Source organism: Poromitra crassiceps (assembly GCF_964638095.1).
Source record: "Poromitra crassiceps genome assembly, chromosome: 5".
Lineage (NCBI taxonomy): Eukaryota > Metazoa > Chordata > Actinopteri > Beryciformes > Melamphaidae > Poromitra > Poromitra crassiceps.
The window spans coordinates 43,040,554-43,063,526 of NC_139642.1; positions in this window are offsets into that span (position 1 = coordinate 43,040,554).

A 22,973-nucleotide genomic window follows, 5' to 3' on the forward strand; every position below is an offset into this window, starting at 1 on the left:
TGTGGTTATTTGTTCAACTTTAAATGCATTTACACCTTCAAACTCTGAAATAGCAGAAGATCATCCCTCCCTCGCCACTTGTATACGAAGCTGCTGCATACAGAATAAATTACGAGCATGGCTTGTATAAAATACAAATGATAAACTTATTTCAAATTGTCATTGAGGTGTCACTAAACATGTTAAGGTGTTTTCCACAATCCAACCATAAGAGCATTGAAATTATTCATTTAGCTCCTATTCATCTGATATATATCTGCCATTCAATTCCCTGTTGGAATTATTATTTTACTGACATTTTGCTTTTTTTGAAATGAAAGTAAATACTGAGGGAAATGGAGAGGAGAGAGTAAGTGGAAAATGGAGACATGCTTGAATGTAAAGTGAATGTGACCTGGTTCACTGTTCTGCTGACCTTTCCTAATTGAGTGGTACGGAACTTTTAAATGGGGTCACGCTGTAACGTAGTAGGTGGCATTTGCATGCACACAAGCCATTAGATTGCTCTTTGGATTTTAAATAGAATCCAAACTATATTCAAAGTAGGCCACATGCAAAAGGAGCATATGTTACAATGCATAAGAACACATTGTCAAGGCAGGAGCTGTAAACACTCTGATAATAGGAAACCTTAGGGGAGAAATCCAAGAGAATGTACATCTGTTATTCCTATGATCTCGTGAAATGCAATCAGAACAATAACGTTGAGCCTTTAAGGAGACATTCTGCTGCGAATATGAATTATATTAATAAATAAAAAATCTTGGAGCTTTTCCACCCAAATGTTCTTACCATAATCATATTGCTAAATGTTCTGCATCAGAAAATACACACATATCCATGAAGAAGCATAAATGTGGTAGCCTACAGATGGTACAGTATGTGTATGTTATGGGTATATATAACGTGGGGCAGGTTTGATTTACGGTACTGTACAGTGTCCTCATAGTTTCAACATCAAAACTCACAAAAGTATTGCTTGATGATAGTAATGTCAACACTCTTGTCAGTCTTACTTCTAGGCTGAATGGGAACTATTACAAGCAGTGGGGATTAGGTAGCTTATGTTCAAAACTCCTGCAACGGAACTGGAAATGAAACAAAAAGGCAAGATGCATTTGCTTTTATTTCATTCTGATAAGACTGCAGACAGACGCTGCAGCAGGTGGCCATCTTCAGTGTCACCAGATGTGGGTAGACTTTTTTGTTGTTTGCAAAACATTCAGTAACAGTCAAAGATGAATATATAGATAGATACTTTATTGATCACTTGCAGGAAATTACTTTGTCACATGATGCAGCTACATAAAAAACAGCGACATGTTTTAAACAGCTGAAAATAGCATAATATGGGAGCTTTAATCATTTTGACATTTTGTTCAGTTGTGGCTTGAATGAGACTATATTGATAAGTGTGAAGCTCCCTGGGCGGGGCGTAACGTTACGACGGCCACGGTAAGTCCTGCCCTGCTCGGCCAGCCGCCCAAGGAAGTGTCCCGACGCAGCTCGGCCTAGCGGAGCTGTTGATAGCTAGCAGGGTGTTGATAGATCGATTGATAGCTTGCTTGTTACGTCCAAGTCATGTTTTTCATCAATGGTGAAATTCGATTTGACAATCCGCTGCTCGTTGATATAATTATTTTACAACTACCAAATTTAGTAGCCAAAGCAGAGATCGCCTGTCTGTTTCTGTTATGCATGCCTCTATCTGTCTATCTGCATGATCTGATTTCACCAAGTAACAGTTGTTCCTGGTCCAACATTTGAATGTTACCCCCATGAAGCCCATGGGGGGGGGGGGGGGTATGGGCTTCATGGGGGTAACATTCAAATGTTGGTCCACTAGGGGCCCTATCTTGGTACAGGCGATATCCCCTATTTGCGCTTGCGCACCTGTTTGCACATGCCTTAAGGCAGGGAAGATAGCAGTCCGCCTTGTGCTAGTGTCCCTGTTTTCTAAGTTAAAACAGCCCCGAAATATGGTGGGGATGCAATTCTCAGTGGGGATGCGGAAACATCCACGGCACGTGCGCAGGCGCAAATTAGAGTCCTGCCAAATCATCTGCGCCCCCAAAATGCCAGCGCAAACGGGATTTGGGCGGTCTTAAGTACCAGAATTATTGTCACGCTGCTGACGATAGGATAATGCCATCTATCCCACATTTTTGCGCTGAAACGCCTGGCTGGTTTGGCATGTGGCACACCTATGTCCAGTACAATTATAACAGGCATGCGCTTGTGTACGCCCCCAATTTGCATTGCGCTTGGCGTTAAACCAGCGCAAATGCTAAATTACCGCTTTTGCGAAAGATAGGGCCCTAGGAGTCTCAGGAAATAACAGATTCAGGACCGCAAAAACAAGGAGATGACTTGCAAGTGAGCAAGGATGTAGGACTGAAGTGGTAAGGTTAGGGTTAGGGTTCTGAAAATATGTGTCTCATTCCAGCATCGGTTGTACTGCGAACCAACTAACGTGACTTAGCGCTTGCTATCCAGCTGCCTTTCATCTAACATGAACAACCGATATAATAGCTGGAATGACGAAGGCACACATTTTCAGAACTTGTAACGTAAGTCCAACTTGCTCCTCATTTTTGTTTGGTCCGTGTAGCCTTTGCTAGGAGAGGCCCACTAGTCACAAGCATTTTGGAAGTTAGCTAGCTAACTAGCTACATTAGCTGTTCTTTTGTTGGGGTTGTTTTTCTAAGTCAAGACCACCAACAGGAGACAAAAACTGACACTGAGCAATGAGCATGTAATATAGGCAATAACTTAACATTAAAGCAGCTACGAGCAACTTTTTCGATTGTTATTAAACAGTATAAATTTAATATCAATGCATTACATCTTACCTCTAATAGTCGACGAGACCAAAGCCGTGTGTATCTGAGATTGCTCCCTTAGGTGATTATTAAGTCTATAGTCTGTCTAAACTCGCGTCAACAGGGGGCTTTCTAGAGCGACCGGACCGGGTAACCCGGAAGTGAAACGCGGAAGTGAAACCAGGAAGTGAAACGCAGCTGCCTTCTTACGCCGTTTGCGCTGCCTAGCAACATAACATAAACAATGTGAACGCCACGCATATTCGTGGGAACATCTCTCGTTATATTCTAACAGGTTTTTTGGAAGTTATTTTGTGGTTATGGCCGAAGTGGCTGCTGCAAACCGTTTCATTTCACTTCCTGATCTGCCCTGGCTACAGACACACTAACACTGGCCGATTCACTCGGGCTTCAAGCGAGACTAATCTGCGTTGGTATCGTCGACTATTAGAGGTAAGATGTGATGCATTGATATTAAATTTATACTGTTTAATAACAATCGAAAAAGTTGCTCGTAGCTGCTTTAATTGTTTCCAGGATGGATTCTCCCTGTATCGGAAAATATCTGCTATCTTCTGTTGGGAGGAGGATGTGTACTTTCAGAATAATCATCATCATTAGCTGACCGTGTGGGTCAAATATTTAACTTTATGCATTATGGATACATGACTTGTGTTTTTACTGCCTGTTCTTAGACAGCAGACGAAACTGTTGTAATTACTTATTTGTTTTTCGAGTGCTGCTCCCCCCTCTTTCCTGCATCAAATGTGTTTAACAATTTGCAGTCCCCTCCTCCCTCCAGTCTGGTCCTTTGATTTTTAGCCATGACAGCCTTGCAACGGCAGGCGGTGACATTCCGGGGACAGGATTACACAGGCTGAGTGATGCCTTCAGTGATGGCCTTGACTAACACGTTGTCACAAATTGAGACAAGTGTCAGACCTGTATAAATTCATCACAAAATTAATAGTGTGGCTTAAACCCTATTCCTGTTACTGTGCCTGTGTGTATATTCCACAACTAACAGGGATAGATGAGGTATATACAGTATATACTGTATGTTCACTATTGGCTTCCCATGACCCTCAAAAGCAGTGACTGATATGAATTAAAGACTTTACTGGTGAAAGCTTGCAATCAGTTATGGTACTTTTCTGTGCATTTGAGAAGGGCAAAAAGTCCGTGTTTGCTTTAAAGGACAAGTGAGAATGGCAAGTAGAAACAAATATTTTAGCTGAGAGATCAATCACTTAATACTAGTTCTTCCTTCTCTTTCTTTGCTCTCCCAATATCTGCATTTAATCTCATAAACATCAATCACACTATGGTGATTTATTTTTAAATTCCTTTTAGAGGTATTTACCTTTGCGAGGCAGCTGGATTCGCTAGATCAGTGGTTCCCAAAGTGGGGGTCGGCCCCCCCCGGGGGTCGCAGGACATCACTGGGTGGGTCGCAAGATGATTTCCATAATGTGTGAAATTGGCCTAAAGAATATGTGAACTACAAAATGTGGGAAATACAATTTCAATTGTTTTGTTTTGTTTACGAAATTCTCATGTGCGCACCAACGTTTGTATGCTTCAACCCCCTGCTGGGATAGTCGGTGCCTCTGGCACCGTTATTTTGGGGGTCGGGGGCAAAAAGTTTGGGAACCCTTGCGCTAGATCACAATCTTGCGAGAAATCAAACTTGCTGCGCTCCAAGCTGTTGTTTTAACCCAGAAGCTGTTGGTTTAACCCAGGCCTCCAAGCTGTTGGTTTAACCCAGAAGCTGTTGGTTTAACCCATAAACTGTTGGTTTAACCCAGGCCTCCAAGCTGTTGGTTTAACTCAGGCCTCCAAACTACAGTTTCCCAAGGTCCAAGATGCTTCTGTGTAACAAACCATTTGGCAGTTGCACTAGGCAATTTTGCACATTGGCGGCTCCAAATGGCAGTGAGAGGCACCTGTCTGAAAAATCTGCACTTCAATATTCAGACATCCTGTAAGGTGATATCAGCAAACTGCACACATCATGCTCATGTTTACCAAAGGATACCAAGGGGATGAGAGAGGCAAAATATCCTCGTGTTGTGTCTACACCCGAAGCCAGAATTTAATTCAGGCAAACAGGGTGAATCTACAAGGTCTCAATTAGTGGGGACACCACGCTTCTCTGCATCTCCACTTTGTGATCTAGACTAGACTGATAAGACAGACCATATTAAACTCTTGCCTAGTGCAGCTGTGACTTTTAAGATAAATGTTGGTGTTGCTCCATGCTGCTATATCCATCATGGTCAGCACTCAACCACAAAAACAAGAGCAACAAAACAGGTGTCCCTCGGCATACTCTGGATGTTTTCTGCTGTTTACTGGAAGTAGATGACGGAAGTTTGCCGATGCCTGCGGTGACTGTCTGAAACATTGACACTGGAGCGGATATTATTAGCCTCCTACTGATCTAATTTACAAAGTGATTGGTTTTTGTGTGATGTCCTGCTGAGATTCACAGACTGAGGCACACCCAAGGGTGACTCCCTGTTTTTCACATCTTCACCTCGCTATGTGCACAGCAATCACAGTTACCAAAACATGCAGAGCACCACCTCCCACCAGTTATGTGTAATTCCATAATGCTGAATATTGTGTTGCAAAGTGGATTATGCTTTGGACACTTGGAAGCTCAAGTTTTTGTTTGTTTGTTTGTGTTTGTTTGTTTTTTTCTGGGGGGAAGGGGCATATGCAAATGTATTATTGTTATGTCAGCCACTAAGAATATATCTAGGAATTGATAATACCCTTTTACAAGATCAAGTTCCCAGATGGTTCTGTGAAACAAACCATCTGGCAGCATCACGTTACTGTAATGTCAGATTCCTTCACTCGTTTTAAGAAGTAAATGACTTTGGAGATTTTTACAGTGTATGCTTCACATTTCTGGCCCCTGTGTTTAAGTCCTGATGTGTAAAACTGTGGATCTGTTCGTAAAGCAGCACCATCATTGTTCTTCTCATTAGATGATTTAACTGCAGCTCCCCACAGATAGCTTAAGCAGGCTTACATTAATCAATTCACATTTCCATTCCCTTATTTCCTGTTGATATTTAGATTGCCGTCCGCTACAAGCAGCAGAAAGACTGTTTATAGTCTCGCCATTCAATTAAAAAAGAGGAAAAATTCCATTCACTTTCTCATAAATCATTATGACAATGATAGAGAGGCTATGTTGTTATTTATTTATTTTGCATGTTTGTTTGTTTGCTTGTTTGTTTATCAGGCTGGTTTGGCTTTTTCTGCCACATCCATTGCTGGATGGAGAAGAAAGGGTGAAAAGGTAGCATGGCTGCTGCGAGCAGAGTGCCATCCAGCATGTATGGTTTGAGTGTTGGCCTTATCTGTGACCTTTTCTCAAGGCCCATGCTCTGAGATTCTATCTGTTTCATGAAAAAGGACAAGTGGGCAGTTTAAATTCGAGCTGGAATTGCCTTGATATTGTCTTAGTCTCTGGACGGGTTATGCAGTCAGAGAGTAGAGTTGTTTACTCTTTATCCATTTCTCCTGGGTATTATTTTTTTCAAAGGCAATTTTTCATTTCGCTATCACTGCTTCAGCAACTTTTTTTGTCCTCTGTCCTTGACAGTCCTCCACTTCATAGTGACTTTGTATGGCCAATTTGTAGCAGGTTCACAGTAATCAAAGTCCTCCAAGGAATATGTCACAGTGTACAATTCTTTAATGTCAGAAAATCTATATCAGCAATTGTAAAAGCAGTAATAGGCCGTCATCAATTTCCCCTAACTGGACCATAATTGATCTTTTTGTTTGACTTGTAAGAACTTGTTTTAGCAAGTTTAAGCGAGAAAGTGAGCCATTATACCAAATTGTTTATTGCCTGCCGATTCAGTTGCATGTGATCCCCTTTTTTCTATGTTGTTGCAGTTGAAACCTCAGGAGCTCCCTTGTGTTATCTTTGTAACAAATGAAAAGGAGGAGAGCGAGGATAGGAGGCATGTGCACATGAGAATTAAAAAAGGAGAACCAACAGCAACAGCGAGGGGAGGAAAAAGACGACAAAGGGAGAGGGCTGGAGGACTGTGGAGCAGATGAAAGCTTGAAGATGTTGAGGGATTTTCTGGAAGTGATTGGCTGTCTTTGTGGTCTCAGGTTTTATAATCCTGTCCTGTGATGCTCTAATCTTCCCTTTCTTTTGTATCAAGTAAATACCCTCATTACATGGGCCAAAGCTGACGACGTGTTATCAAAATGGAAATGAAGGGCCAAGAGAAACCCCTTATTAAATACTTCCCACATGCCCCGTCAGGCCACTGACAGCTGCACGATTCCCATAACAGATAATCTCGGGGCGGCGCGGTGTGGCGCGTGCCACCTAAAGCGGAGGATCATCGAGGAACTTCACGGCTCTGGATTTCCTCGCCCCAGCTTCCTGTCAAGATGTGTTTTGTGTGCTGTAATTAAATGGGAGAATTAAACAGCGATCAGCACATTCATCCCTTCTGGAATCCAGGTCGGTTTTGCCATCTGCTCAATTTTGAAAAACTATTTGGATTCATGCACATTCTCTCTCTTTTTCTTTTCTTCCCTCCCCCCTTTTTTTTTACACTTCCTTTTAATAAACCATTTCCTGATCGAAATGAACTGTGAGAGGCTTTGTGGTATCAAGGTTAGAAGACCTTGCTAAAGGGGGAAGACTGCATTTGCATAATGTTTCATCTCATATCTCTCAGCATAACCTGGATTGTCAGTGTTAAATCTCAACCCCTGTGGCCACACAGATGCAGATGACAGCCTACTGTACCATTAATGCTGCTATTGATTTTCTCTTTTACATTATAAAGAGTGGAATTGCATCGCCGATTTCAAGGACAGAAGATCTCTTAGATCTCCAGCTCACATCCACTAATCAGCAGCAAGACCTTCTGTGAATCTTATGATGTACAGTATATCTTTATCTGTTTGTAATCAGCGCTATTCATCTATCATGAAACCTCTCTTTCTGGTGCAGTGCTATTTTGCCAAAGGGTTTTGGTATAAAAGTATTCCAAATGCATGATCTGAATGACAAAATGCATTGGTACATTACTGAGGTACATTACTAAAATAGCAGTGGAAAAGATGTGCTGTTTCTGCCATGGGCATTTTCATGCATCTGCTGGGGGTGTTTTAGTCAACCTCAGAAAAAAAGCGATGCCTATATATGCACACAATAATGTCTTTATTGTTCTTAATTTGATTGTAAGAATAATTTGTAAGTAGCATAACAGATAGCATAACAGGAATGTTCGGTAACGCTTTAGAATACAGCCCGCAAATAAGCATGTAACTAGAGGGTAACAAGATCTGTACTTATAGTATAACTATGGGGTAACACACTGTAGTTATAGTATAACTACGGGGTACAAGGAGTGAATTTAGCCTGTAACTAGAGGGTAACAAGGTCTGTACTTATAGTATAACTACGGGGTACAACACTGTAGTTATAGTATAACTACGGGGTACAAGGAGTGAATTTAGCCTGTAACTAGAGGGTAACAAGATCTGTACTTATAGTATAACTACAGGGTACCACACTGTAGTTATAGTATAACTATGGGGTAGTGAATTTAGCCTGTAACTAGAGGGTAACAAGGTCTGTACTTAGAGTATAACTACGGGGTACCACACTGTAGTTATAGTATAACTACGTTGTACAAGGAGTGAATTTAGCCAGTAACTAGAGGGTAACAAGATCTGTACTTATAGTATAACTACGGGGTACCACACTGTAGTTATAGTATAACTACGGGGTACAAGGAGTGAATTTAGCCTGTAACTAGAGGGTAACAAGATCTGTACTTATAGTATAACTACAGGGTACCACACTGTAGTTATAGTATAACTACGGGGTACAAGGAGTGAATTTAGCCTGTAACTAGAGGGTAACAAGATCTGTACTTATAGTATAACTACGGGGTACCACACTGTAGTTATAGTATAACTACGGGGTACAAGGAGTGAATTTAGCCTGTAACTAGAGGGTAACAAGATCTGTACTTATAGGCTAATTACAGGGTACCACACTGTAGTTATAGTATAACTACGGGGTACAAGGAGAGAATTTAGCCTGTAACTAGAGGGTAACAAGATCTGTACTTATAGGCTAATTACGGGGTACCACACTGTAGTTATAGTATAACTACGGGGTACAAGGAGTGAATTTAGACTGTAACTAGAGGGTAACAAGATCTGTACTTATAGGCTAATTACGGGGTACCACACTGTAGTTATAGTATAACTACCGGGCGCTGTACGAGAAAGCGACCACTGCTCCTGGCCTGCCCCCCGGAGGAAAGGACAAAGCCAGGATGGGTTAAATGCAGAGGACAAATTTCACCGGCCACCGTCAGCATGTGTGTGTTTGTGGCCCTCCGTGCATGTGTTGATGTGTAACCGTGTGACAATAAAGACGGCTTGTCCGTCTGAAATCGTGTTTTTTTACAAGGAGTGCATTTAGCCTGTAACTAGAGGGTAACAAGATCTGTACTTATAGGCTAATTACAGGGTACCACACTGTAGTTATAGTATAACTACGGGGTACAAGGAGAGAATTTAGCCTGTAACTAGAGGGTAACAAGATCTGTACTTATAGGCTAATTACGGGGTACCACACTGTAGTTATAGTATAACTACGGGGTACAAGGAGTGAATTTAGACTGTAACTAGAGGGTAACAAGATCTGTACTTATAGGCTAATTACGGGGTACCACACTGTAGTTATAGTATAACTACGGGGTACAAGGAGAGAATTTAGCCTGTAACTAGAGGGTAACAAGATCTGTACCTGTAGTATTACTACGGGTTACCACACTGTACAGTAGTTATAGTATAACTACGGGGTACAAGGAGTGAATTTAGCCTGTAATTAGAGGGTAACAAGATCTGTACTTAGAGTATAACTACGGGGTACAACACTGTAGTTATAACTACGGGGTACAAGGAGTGAATTTAGCCTTAGAGGGTAGCAAGATCTGTACTTATAGTATTACTACGGGGTACCACACTGTAGTTATAGTATAACTACGGGGTACAAGGAGTGAATTTAGCCTGTAACTAGAGGGTAACAAGATCTGTACTTATAGTATAACTACGGGGTACCACACTGTAGTTATAGTATAACTACGGGGTACAAGGAGTGCATTTAACCTGTAACTAGAGGGTAACAAGATCTGTACTTAGAGTATAACTACAGGGTACCACACTGTAGTTATAGTATAAGGACAGATCTTGTTACCCTCAGTTACAGGCTAAATTCACTCATTGTACCCCGTAGTTATACTATAACTACAGTGTGGTACCCCGTAGTTATACTATAAGTACAGATCTTGTTACCCTCTAGTTACATGCTTATTTGCGGGCTGTATTCTAAAGCGTTACCGAATGTTCTGCTAATATTCTCGTTTTCGCTCAATCATGCATTTAATTCAATGGATTGTCATTTATTTGCTCTCTAAGCATACAGGCAGTGCCATAATGCTGTTGCCTGTTGTTCCCTCCCTGTAACTTGGCCACATATAATTCACTGCTGAGGCTCAAGGCAGGAAGGACGGACATAAACAAAGGTATCAACTGTAAAAATTAACGGCCCATTGTATGTTGGGCAAGTGTATTGTGGAAAGTGAGATTGCTCAAAGTGGGCTGTTAGCATCCATACAGCCCTCCAGTAAATTCTGTATTGCACCATGCCACATATTGCAACAACGCTAGCATACTGTAAATGTGGCCTTAATTGAAGCAACAGAATTTAATTAAGGTGTTCACGTTTCTCATAATCACATTCAAACCAAAGCATTGATCCAATGTATCACTGATTAAAGTAAAAGCTGTTTGGTTAGATCTGCTTTCCCTAGTGGAACAGAAGCTGCTCCTTTTAAATCCGCTCAGCCTGTTATTATTAAAACTTGACTTTGGTGTTATTGAGACTAAGTCGACCCTTGACTGGTGGCTTATTGAAAAATACTCCTTTCCATATTCATTCATGGAATAGCCGCTGCCATGGAGCTGAATGTCTGACACTTCCTAGCTTTACCTCCCAGAGCCGGCTTTTCCCCAAGGCTAAGTCATTATGAGAGCTAGTGGACTATAGCCCTGTGAGGGCCAGTGTGTTTTGAGGAGAGCAGAGAGTAATCATGGTCACTCTAATTTGCGGTTTTGGAGATTGGTACAGAGAGACAAGGCTAACTTAAAGACCCTTGCACCCTCTCTCCTGACCGCATTTGCTTTCCCTCCATTAACAATGTAACCAGAGGCAATGACCCTGCTGACATTTATGACATGCTGAGGTTTTGACACAGTTTCAGAGGAAAAAGCTTTTCAAAAAATGTCTACCCACAAGTAGTCATTTTCCCACCATGCATGTACACAGTGCTATTTTATAGATAGTAGCACAAATCTGTCAAAATCCTTACACTGCATTTCCTTCTTCAGTCTGACATTGCCTCCACTCTAACCGATTTCCATAGGGGAAATCCCCCAAGGGAATTTGATTTGACCTAACCAATCACTAGAGACCAACAACACATGTCCTAACCAATCACTAGAGACCAACAACATGTCCTAACCAATCACTAGAGACCAACAACATATACACCTGAATCTAATCCAGTGGGGGCACACAAAAAAACATGTCCCCTTTGAATAAATGTATTAAAAGCAGAGTGCTGTTCGGAATTCAAACTTGGTACTTTTAATTAGTTTAAAACAGCCTCGATAGCAGCGTGTATCACGGTTGCCATTGTTGTTATGGTCCAACGCACTTGACAGCATCTTGACAACGGCGTTAGCCCCCCCATTGCACTGACACTGATTGGCTAATCTTTAGTCCCCCGCTCATTGGACAAGTCGTTATGATACCAGAGCAGAAGCAGCCAATTCGGTGGAGTGGGTGGATTCAAAGGTCTGGACCCATAGGCAAGCAAAATCCAATTAGTAACTAACTTTGGGGCCACAGGACCAGCTGTTTTCTGTTCTGTAATTTGTTCTATTCTATTCCATTCAATGCTCAAGGTCGCTATACCCTGCAGCATTGGTCGCTGTGACACTCGTTTGCCTTTGTGTGTGTACGTGTGTGTGTGTGCGTGTGTGTGTGTGTGTGCGTGCGTGCGTGCGTGTGCATGTGTGTTGTGTGCATGTCGAGCACCGTGACACAGAGATGAGAGAAAAGTGGACTGTGTACACTTGACTGTTGTTTCACCACCTTAGTTTATAATGCATTCTGCCTCCATCCACTATGATGCATGGCTTTTGGCAGATTATTGTGAGCAGTAGGACTCGGCCTGTCCTGTCCTGTCCCGCTCTCTGCAGCTCCTTTGTTTGCTGATCACAGGCTGTTGTTTCATGGAGTGCATGTTTTGATGGGCCGCCCACTTCTCCTGTAGAGCTAATTTATTTCCTCAGCATGTTTTGCTGATAACTAAGTGTGCCCTGTTGCTGGTGCCGACTGTTGGAAAGATATATTTTGTCACTTATATTGACTAATTAAATTAACAAATTAACTAACCCTCACATCCTGATCCTATTAAACCAATTCAGTTCATTTTTGTAGGTGTGCAGACTCAAAGTGCCCTCACTTGTAAAATCATTCATTGAAAACAGACTATTACTGGCATGCACAAAGAATATAACTTTGACTGTGAAGTGGACATACCAATGCTACATTTGATTATATATATATTCAATTTGGAAGTTTTTGCTGATTTCACAGGTTTTCGTAGATCCCCCCACCCCCACTGCCTTCTTCTCTCTCTACACCAATCAATTCACTTCCCTGGACAGCTCAGTTAAGGTTTAAGTGCACTGAAAACACCACCATCCTTGGCCTAATCTCAGACAACAACGAGTCCCCATACCGGCAAGAGGTGGACAGGGCAGTGAGGTGGTGCTCCAACAACAACCTTCTGTTCAACACCTCCAAAACCATGGAAATAGCCATCAATTTTAGGATCATAAGAAAGACAACCAAACTTCCAATAACAATCTCAGACCAACCCATAACTCTGACCAACTCCTTCAAATTATTCGCACATCAGCAATAATCTAACATGGCACATCAACACCACATCCATCATGAAAAAGGCCCAGCAGCGACTCTATTTCCTGAGGCAACTGAGGCAGTACAGGGTCAAACAACGCCTGCTGGTCTGATTCTACACCGCCATCTTTCAGAGCATGCTCAATCCATCCATCACAGTCTGGTACAGAACCACAGATAAACACTCCAAACACAAACCAGCAAAATAGTCAAGAAGGCTCCCAAATCAGCTTGTGACCTTTTTCTCTGGACTCCATCCTCACATAACCTATAACCTAACATAACCGGAGAGCTACATACTTTCACTATTGATTGAAATTGATTGGCCTGGAAATCGGAAACATAGTGACCCAGAAACAGCATCTTGCCTCTGCTTGTTTACAACAGTGAACCTTTCAAAAGTAGATATTACACAACTTCACAAAAACGAGATTGGCGACCTCTCGTTCACAGTGATGGATTACCTCTACCAACCAAATTGGAAGTCGAATTGTTTCCTTTGCCGTTTGGATAGTGGGAGCAGTGGCGCCGGAAGTAGGGGGGCCAAGGGGCCATCTTCCCCCCCGCCCACACACACACACACACACTTTTCCCACCTCCCACATTCTTTTTAAGTCTCAAATCACCGTGACGCCATTTACACCTGGCACTAACATGCGTTTTCTGCGATCAGATTGCAATCACCTGTACTTGAAAGTACAGGTGTAAAGGCCCCCAAGACACATTGAAGACGGATTGCCATCTGATCGGCCAAAACATCTCCGGAGGTGGTCAGGGATGCATTGTGACTGATTGAGAGGACATCCATTTTGGGTGATCAGATTGCAATCGGAGCTATTTTGCCAGCGGCATCCCTGATTGGTGGGTTACGTTGTCAACTACGAGGCAGGTCCCTGATTGGCCTGTTCTCTTTGTAATTTCTGAAAACGCCCGCCCCGGGCTGGAGGCTTGACGGTTCCACAGAATGAAACAAATGTGAGTATGTGTGTTCTTCGCATATCTCGAGACCCCTTCGTCCGATCTACTTCACACTTGGTGGCTGTAGTGTTGGGGCCTGTTGAATAGGTGCAATTTGGACACGCGGCACATTCAATATACACTTAAACAAGATAACAGTACTCAGTGTAGCAGCCGAGCGAACAGGCACTGCACTACTACTAGTAGTAATTAAAGTCTAGCATGATGAAAACTCTTGAGAAGTTTGGCAAAGTAAAATATATCTTTAATTGTGGCTCATACATGTAAAACCTGCCACAATTAACAGAAAATGTACGTGAGGGAGGGATGGGTGGGATGGATGGATGGATGGATGGGAAAGAAATGGCAGGGCCACATTTCATTGCAGTTAGGAGCACAACATTCTTGTATTTTCTTTTTCTGGCACACTGTTTCTGCTTTCTTTAGTTGGTTCCCCTCCACTTCACTCTCAGTGTGAGGGGCTCTTACCTCCCATCTGGCAGTGCCGTAAATTGTTTCTGTCAGCCTAGATAAACGGACCCCTGGGTTTGTCCATCTCCCCTGCACACAAACACACACCTTTTCACGCATGTAAGCACACACATGCACGCACGGCATGCACGCGCACACATATATGTGCGCACACACACACACACACACACACACACACACACACACACACACACACAGCGTAGGTTCATAACCCTGTATCAATCTGCAAACATTCAGATTATGCAGTTATCAACAGCTAACTTTCTGTCCTAGTTTTTGAGCTAGGCTTGTTTACTTGTTTCCTCCAACATTAATATTCCCCTCTTCTGCAAGGTATCAAATGGCTCACCTTATTAAAGCAGTTGTGGATGGAGTTTTCCGATGCCTTGCCGATGATGTGGGAAGAAATGACTGACAAGACTGTAAGTAATCATAGAGAGAAATAACAACGCAGCAGTCACACCTCCAAAAAAACATATTTAAAGTGTTAAAGTATTGAGGTGCAGAAGGTGATGAAATGAATTTAACACACAGAATGCTTATACAGTAGGCCTATAGGTGGCTGAAGATTGTGGTCCTTTTCCTTCTTATGTGACAGGAAAACTAGACCTCCTCACAGCAAATTGGAGCCAATCAAGAAGGGGATATATACTGTATAACACATGATAAAACTCATGGTAACTATTGCTGAAACTGACACTGGGAGACAGAGCGGGAGAGAGAGAGACAAACAGACAGAGAGGGAGTGAGTGAGTGAGTGAGTGAGTGAGTGAGAGAGAGCAGAGATTGGGAATTTCCCAACTGAAAGTATCCCATCAGTTCCATCATTTTCAACTGAAATTGATTTTCTTTGAAGAAGGATATCATCTTTCTTCATGGTTTGTAGTCACAAATCCTTGTGCAAACAGATTAATTTTTCCCCTGATAGTATGTCGTGTGATAGTAATGATAATTTGTTTTCAGATTTTGTATTTGTTTAGGCACTTTCTTATGTCATCATTGGTTCAGAAGTAATTTAGTCAGTTTTGTTCCCTGTTGATTTGATATAATGAGATGAGGCAGCATTTTAGTTGTTTGCTGAAGCAATTTGCTTTTTATCCCAAATCGCTCAGAAAAAGAATAAATAAACAATGAAGGCAATGATGTGTATTTTAATTGAATCTGATGTGTCGAATAAATAAAACATAGTTTAGACTGGCACACCAGTGAACATACATTTAAAATGACTTCACATACATAAACATTTAATATTTAATAACTATTTAATATGAACATATCTTATGTTATTGATCATCTTGACTTGCTGTTCAGATATAAACCTTTTTGCATGCTGCTGTCAATATTTTTAGTGAAATCATTCGTGTACAATTTTTGCATATTGTGTACGTGTGTGGGCACGCGTGTGTGTGTGGATGGATGGATGAATGAATGAATGAGTACAATATCATACTAGTTTTCTGTAGGGATGCACCGATCGATCGGCACGTGACCGGAAATGGCCGATTTTCACGTGATCGGCCTCGATCGGTGATCTGCGCCGGTCACTCTAAATAGCCGATTCTGTGAGTCGATTTTCACGTGATGTGCGTGCACCCCAAAGCACTGAGACAGGCACCCAGCCACCACACCACACACGCCAGCATACCTTCCTCGTGGTGGAATTTTTTCACCATCAGTGAAGTAGACAAAGCTCGCAGTTTGTCACACATGCAAGTCGAAAATAAGCCGTGGAGACAGAGGTGCGGCCGAGTCCCGCTGGCTGGAGTCCAGTCTGAGCGGCTCGCTTCACCTCACTGGCCCCCCTCTCTCTGCTCTCTCTACCCGGGAAGCAGTGCTGCTGCACCCGGCCACAGCGCACAGCTGGCTTGGCGAGGTGAACGTGAGCATTGTGACCTGCCTTCTCCATTCCACATCAGCGCTCCTGCCTCAGCCTGTCAGTCATGTTGTAACGTGGATACAGGAGAGACTATTTGTTTCGTATTGCAAATAGAATGACGGACATAATAATAAAAATGCATCAGACTCACAAGTGTGCAAGGTTTTCTGTGCGTGACAATCTTTTTTCGGATGGCAGATTTAAAAAAACGCATACGAAATTTCGGACTGTGTGTAAACTCCGCCTGATATTCAGACTGAAGATCGTTACTGTAACTCATAAACTCATTTCCCCTCTACTCAAGAGGACTGGTCTGGAGCCAGGCTATAAACTCCTTGTCCATGGATCATTTTGATGTTCTGTTGCACCTGTTTTCTTTTGGAAAAGTAAATGCATGATAGCTGTGGGATATAGGCTATTGGATTTTATTAAATTTTTGTATTCATTGTATTTGCACAAAAAAGCTCTGTCCAGTAGGGGAGAGTGGGGTGAGTTGTGCCAGTGGGGAAGTTGTGCCACCCCTTGTATCTAGAAAACCATAGAAGAAATTGGTCATCTGACCACACATTTTTGAAGAGGCATCCATTTTAAAGTAAATTTTTTATGATCAAGGTTTATTGATTGTTGTGTCTGAACAATTATAGACAAGCTTGAAAACATTTCACACATGTGTTAGTGTTTTAGTAAGCTACAATATGAGGCTATACTATTAGCATGATGTTAGCTCCAAACCAGCTATATGATACAAGTTTGTTAAAATGGTGGGGATGGGGTGATTTGTGCCAAAAGGCCTGGGTTAAGTTGTGCCAGTGCAGTTGCAGTTGATTTAGTGAAATTTTATTTCATTTTGTTCTTAAATGATTAAATAGACCTTGTTGAAGAATATTGCAATATTGGCAATTGTAGCCTGGCTCTGTGATAGTTGATTTTGTTCATTTTGAACATAATTTTTTATTTCTGAAAATGTTAAATATGTAGGTCAACTGCTGCTACCGTTTAGCCTTGTTTAACCCTGTTATAGTACACTGGACTTTAGTGTTATCTTTATTTTGTCTTGCTTTGATATAGCATTACAGTATATGAGATGAAAATGTTCTGTTTTACTTCAGTAATCAATGGCACAATTTACCCCAACGTATTCTCTCCAAAGGCACAACTTACCCCGCACCGGGGGCAAGTTGTGCCAAGAGACCACTTTTTTAAGAATAGCCATATTTTTTTAACAGTTTATTTAAGATCCAAAGGGAGTGTTCCCAGTGGTGCACAACATCCTGAAATATATTTACATAGTGAGGTCTCCAGACCATAGTTCAAGCTGAAGGCCACTCATGCATAATCCGATCATCCCCTGACGACAGTCAAGTCCTAGCATAACGTGGTCAGTCAAAGTCCTAGTATGACGTCTGCTATGACGTCAAATATGACGTCAGTTAATCCTCATATATATAGCAAGGGTTCTACGTCACCTCTCTCTCTCTGGCCGATCATAGCAGCAGCAGCTTCACAGCAGTCCATCTCCCTCGAAGCCGTCCGAAGCGTTGTTTTGCACCAGATCCGCAGACCGAATCAGCACCCACAAGCCTTCTCTACCCGTGGATATTCCCATTCCTGGCATGTCGAGTCCGAGCCAGAGCAGCCCACGGACCGTGACGGCAGCTTAGACATCGGTCCCCTGTCCCGGACCGGCCACGGAGCGTACTTGCCTTCCGAGGTGTCTGACGAAGACGTTGGCGAAGCGACCGGGGATAGAGTCGGAGAAAGTCAGGGTAGTTGCGCCAAGGCAGCCAAGTAGGCCAAGCCGGGAAGCGCCAAGCTAAACTTTAATGTACCAAGATCGAAGGCCCGACCGAGTTGGGAGCGCCAGCCGCAAATAGCTGTAAGTCGCTAAAAAAGGTTGAAGGCAGGAAAAGCACGTACCATGGCCCGACCGAGTTGGGAGCGCCAGCCGCAAATAGCTGTAAGTCGCTAAAAAGGTCGAAGGCCGGAAAAGTACAATCGCGAAGCGCCAAGGCGGCCAGGTAGGCCAAGCTGGGAAGCGCCGTCGCGAGGTGCCCGACCGAGTTGGGAGCGCCAGCCGCAAATAGCTGTAAGTCGCTAAAAAGGTCGAAGGCAGGAAAAGCATGTACCAAGAACGAAGGCCCGACCGAGTTGGGAGCGCCAGCCGCAAATAGCTGTAAGTCGCTAAAAAGGTCGAAGGCCGGAAAAGTACAATCGCGAAGCGCCAAGGCGGCCAGGTAGGCCAAGCTGGGAAGCGCTATCGCGAGGTGCCCGACCGAGTTGGGAGCGCCAGCCGCAAATAGCTGTAAGTCGCAAAAAAGGTCGAAGGGAAAAGTACAATCAACTACCGGCGCCTGCAGATCTCAATTAACCTCCGGTAATCAGATCTTCCTTTTGGGGGATCTCCTAGCCCATGCAGGTGCCCTCCTCTTGCCTCAAGAGCAGCGCCACTGGCCAATGGAGTCAAGCGCCAAAGTAATTGCCATGCACGCCGATTGCTAAATAAAGTTTGTCTAATCCTACCAACTGGCCTCTCATGATTGAAGTGAGGTCTCCAGACCATAGTTCAAGCTGAAGGCCACTCATGCATAATCCGATCATCGCCTGACGACAGTCAAGTCCTAGCATAACGTGGTCAGTCAAAGTCCTAGTATGACGTCTGCTATGACGTCAAATATGACGTCAGTTAATCCTCATATATATAGCAAGGGTTCTACGTCACCTCTCTCTCTCTGGCCGATCATAGCAGCAGCAGCTTCACGGCAGTCCATCTCCCTCGAAGCCGTCCGAAGCGTTGTTTTGCCCCACCCACCTCCCCAGTCCGCCACCAACGAGTCTTGACTCCTGATCCCCCACGGGGGGGGTGATCTCCTAGCCCATGCAGGTGCCCTCCTCTTGCCTCAAGAGCAGCGCCACTGGCCAATGGAGTCAAGCGCCAAAGTAATTGCCATGCACGCCGATTGCTAAATAAAGTTTGTCTAATCCTACCAACTGGCCTCTCATGATTGAATTGTAGTTGGAGGCATTACTGTCATGCCCTCACTTTAAAGACACCTCAAGTAAAAAGTGGCACAACTCACCCCACTCTCCCCTAACCTGGAACACTTTTATTTTGAGATGTGTTTGAGTGAGATGGTCCTACTTCATGCAAATGATAAGAATTGTTATATGAATCTTAATTTTCAAACAAAGTTACAAAAACGTTTGTGTAAGCTGTCAATTGTTGTTCTTAGAATGAAAATCGGAATCGGCAAGTCAGACTATTCAAAAATCAGAAATCGGAATCGGCCAAGAAAATGGCAATCGGTGCATCTCTATGCCAGGAAGCTTAAACCGCCCTCCAGTCAGGTTTTCCTACCTATTTCACATTGATGTTCGATGAAAACGTATATGCACTCACGCTGGAACAAGCAACGTCACCATTTGTGCCAAAGAGCGCTCAGACCAGAGATTGTTCCACTCATGTTCCACTACAACATAATGACTGCATGCACTGTTGTAAAAGAAGCAGAGCAGCTTCTCATCTTGTCTGCAGCATACTCTTTGTCTGCGATAAAACGTAAGTAGCGATCAGCGTTCCGGTCATATCCGTAAAAAACATTATTTTAGAAGCCAAAATCTCACTCATTGTCAACAAACTGGCCAACAGATATCAAAGCTGATGGACTTATAGACGGTTTTCACGGAATCGTCAGTCCTGCACTTGAATGTTTTTTTTCTTTTATGTCCATAGCAAACGCTGCAACAGGAAGTGAGCGGGGGTTCAATTTAGAATGTTTTTGTTGTCAAGTTAAAACCATCTATATGGAAAATATATGGAAAGAGCCTGGTGAACAGTACACTTAGCAAACGTAACGGCTAACGGCTAACACCTAGCTAACGTCAGATGGTATTTACTGTAAATATGTATTTGTCTATGACACATCAATCATTAGACAACATAATGTTTGACGTCAGCACCCGTTTTTTAGCACAAGCTATTTTTAAGAGTTTGAGCCCAAAATAAGGTTACATTTGTCAAACACAATACAGTGGCGAACACTTTGGCTAATTAGCAGATCAGGGAAAAACACAGCTACACATGAAATATCTTAAAAATGACAAAACTGAGTGGAGGGGGGCTTTAAGCTTGGCAATAAAAGCACGACAAGGTTAGAGTTGTCTCCCATCTCAAACTGCACAGCCTATTATTTTCTGACTTGGTGATTTTTTTTTATTCCCCCTGCATTAGCTTGTAGCGAACAAATGCACATGGCATCTTAATTAACATAGAGTTTAAAAACATCCATAGCAGAAGAAAAGGCTCGGCCATAACATAATGATAGCCGGAGGCCACATATTCTTAATCATCGGGTCCCTGATCAGCACTGGTGATAGCAAGTAAATCCTTCATTAAGCCGGAGCTTCTTGCAGAGGTAGCATATTAAGAGTTGTTTACTAGATAAGAAGCCTCATAGCTCACAATAATAGAGGTGTCCTCTGAAGAGATGGCGGAGAGCGGAGTGGGACTGCATGCCCACAGTCCACTGCACTCTGTTTTGGGAAGGAGTGCTTGTTGTCTGTCGACGCCATAAACAGCAGGGACTCTGATGTACAGCTCCTCTCCCTCTCTCTCTCTCTCTCTCTCTCTCTCTCTATCTGTCTCCCTCTTTGTTTCTTCCTCACGCATGCACATATGTGTGCACTCACGCGCGCGCACACACACACACACACACACACACACACACGCGTGTACTCATTTTGCCCCTAGCAGAGGGAGGGAGTGGTCTCTCATGGGAGAGCTTAGCCATGTGTAATTGCATAGGTGGATGGGAGAGTGATAATGGTCTTACAGAGCCATTATTGCTGCAGAGATGCTCCAGTGCAGCCCTTTCATGTACAGTAGCAGTTGCTTTCTGTCTTGAGGGGGTACCTCTCACATGTTTCTGTCTATCTCTGTCTGCTTGCCGCGGCTTTGCTGTGCCCTCAGCCGCCACCCCCTCAAACAGATTCTGGTAGAAACCAGATGAGGTATGAATATTATATCCCAGAATATGTGCTCTTTACAGTGAGCATTTCAAGGTTTTGTGTCGGCCTCTCGCTTCTGCCTCTTTGTCATCCTGTATGGTTCATCCTGCTACTCGAGCACTAATCTGTTTGTTTTCATAAAACGCGTGTCTAAATAAAACATAAATAACACTCATAAAACTACTCATAACTCATGCAGTCGCAAGAAATCACCTTGCAGGATAAACTTTTTTTTCTTTTTTATACATTATGGGTTTTTTATTAACCTATTTGGCTGTGATATTATTTGGCTGCATCCAGGACATTATATAATATGACCTCACATTACCTATACCTTTTCTCCATGACCAAGCACCCAGCTCTCTTGCAGGACAATATCTGCTATTGTTGTAGCAATAACTATGTTCAAGCCTTATCTCATCCAATCAAATTTCCTGTCTAAGGTATCTAGCAGTGTTCAGTGATTTCCACAAACAGCTTGCAGGTGTTGCCCACCTAAGGGAACATAACAGAGTATAGCGATTGATTTTGTTATCGAAGATGCTATTGATTAGCTATGATGTGTGTCTGTGTAAACAAGAGGAGGTAACCATCTTGGGAACTTAGCTGAACAGACAATAAATAGGTTACACAACACTGCAGGAAATTATCACATGTAGTCACAGTAAAAGAAAAAACGCAGAATAATATATTGTCACAGGAGCAATATTTGTGTTAAAATCGGTGTAAGCCATGGTGAAGCTTTCTTTTTCACGCCTATATGGCATGGCTGACTGTCTTGTTTCCATGTTCTAACTCTTATAGATTTTTCTTTATATTTTGCTGTCAAACATGCCTTGGCCAGGATTCTGTAATGGTTTAAACACCCTGTGTACCGTGCTAGGATGCAAGGCAACACTCAACAAGCCCAGTGGGGATGTGGAAAAAACAAATCTTCAAATGCTGCCCAGTTTCAAATGGGGAACATTTGAGGTTTTCAGGGAAGCGAATGGAGGCAGAGGTATTGACTGGTAACTGGGAGAGTGGGAGGAAACCTAGGGGGGCACTTCTAATCCACGCTGACCTACTCTTATCACGCACAGCCAAGGTCAAGAGTCTAATGAGGATGGGACGCCATTAGAGCAATTAGACTGAACTACCTTGTTTCTGGGGCATGGAGAGCCAGGGGAGCAGGGGCGCGACGCGCGAGACGAGCGAGACGAGCGAGACAGACAACCACAGGAGCCAAACCAATGATCTGCCCAGCAGCTGCCTCTCTCTCTCTCTTGCTCTCTCTCTCTCTGTGTCTATCTCTCTCTCTCTCTCTGTCTATCTCTCGCTCTCTTTCTCTCTCTCTCTGTCTATCTCTCGCTCTCTCTCTCTGTTTCCCTCGCTCAGCCTCCCTCCACCCCTCTACTCCTCTTCTGCCTAACACACGCCAAGCACTCGAAGGCAACAGCACAGTGTTACAATAGTGACACTCGGTGGCAAAGAAGCTCTCTGACATTGACGTACTGTATGCTGCTGGCATTCCACATGAACAGAAGACTGGTATACCCACAGAGATTGCATATGGTATATCATTGGTACGACTAAATATGTGATGTTACAGGGGAACAACACTCAGATTAATTCACATATTGCTTTTTTCCCCCCTTCCCTACAGTCAAGAGCAGCTCAATCGACATTTATATGAACCGCTCTTTTTTTGAGCCAAAAAGCTCAAAAAAACAAAAACAGAACCAAGATAATTATGTTTGTGTGATGTTTGATCAAA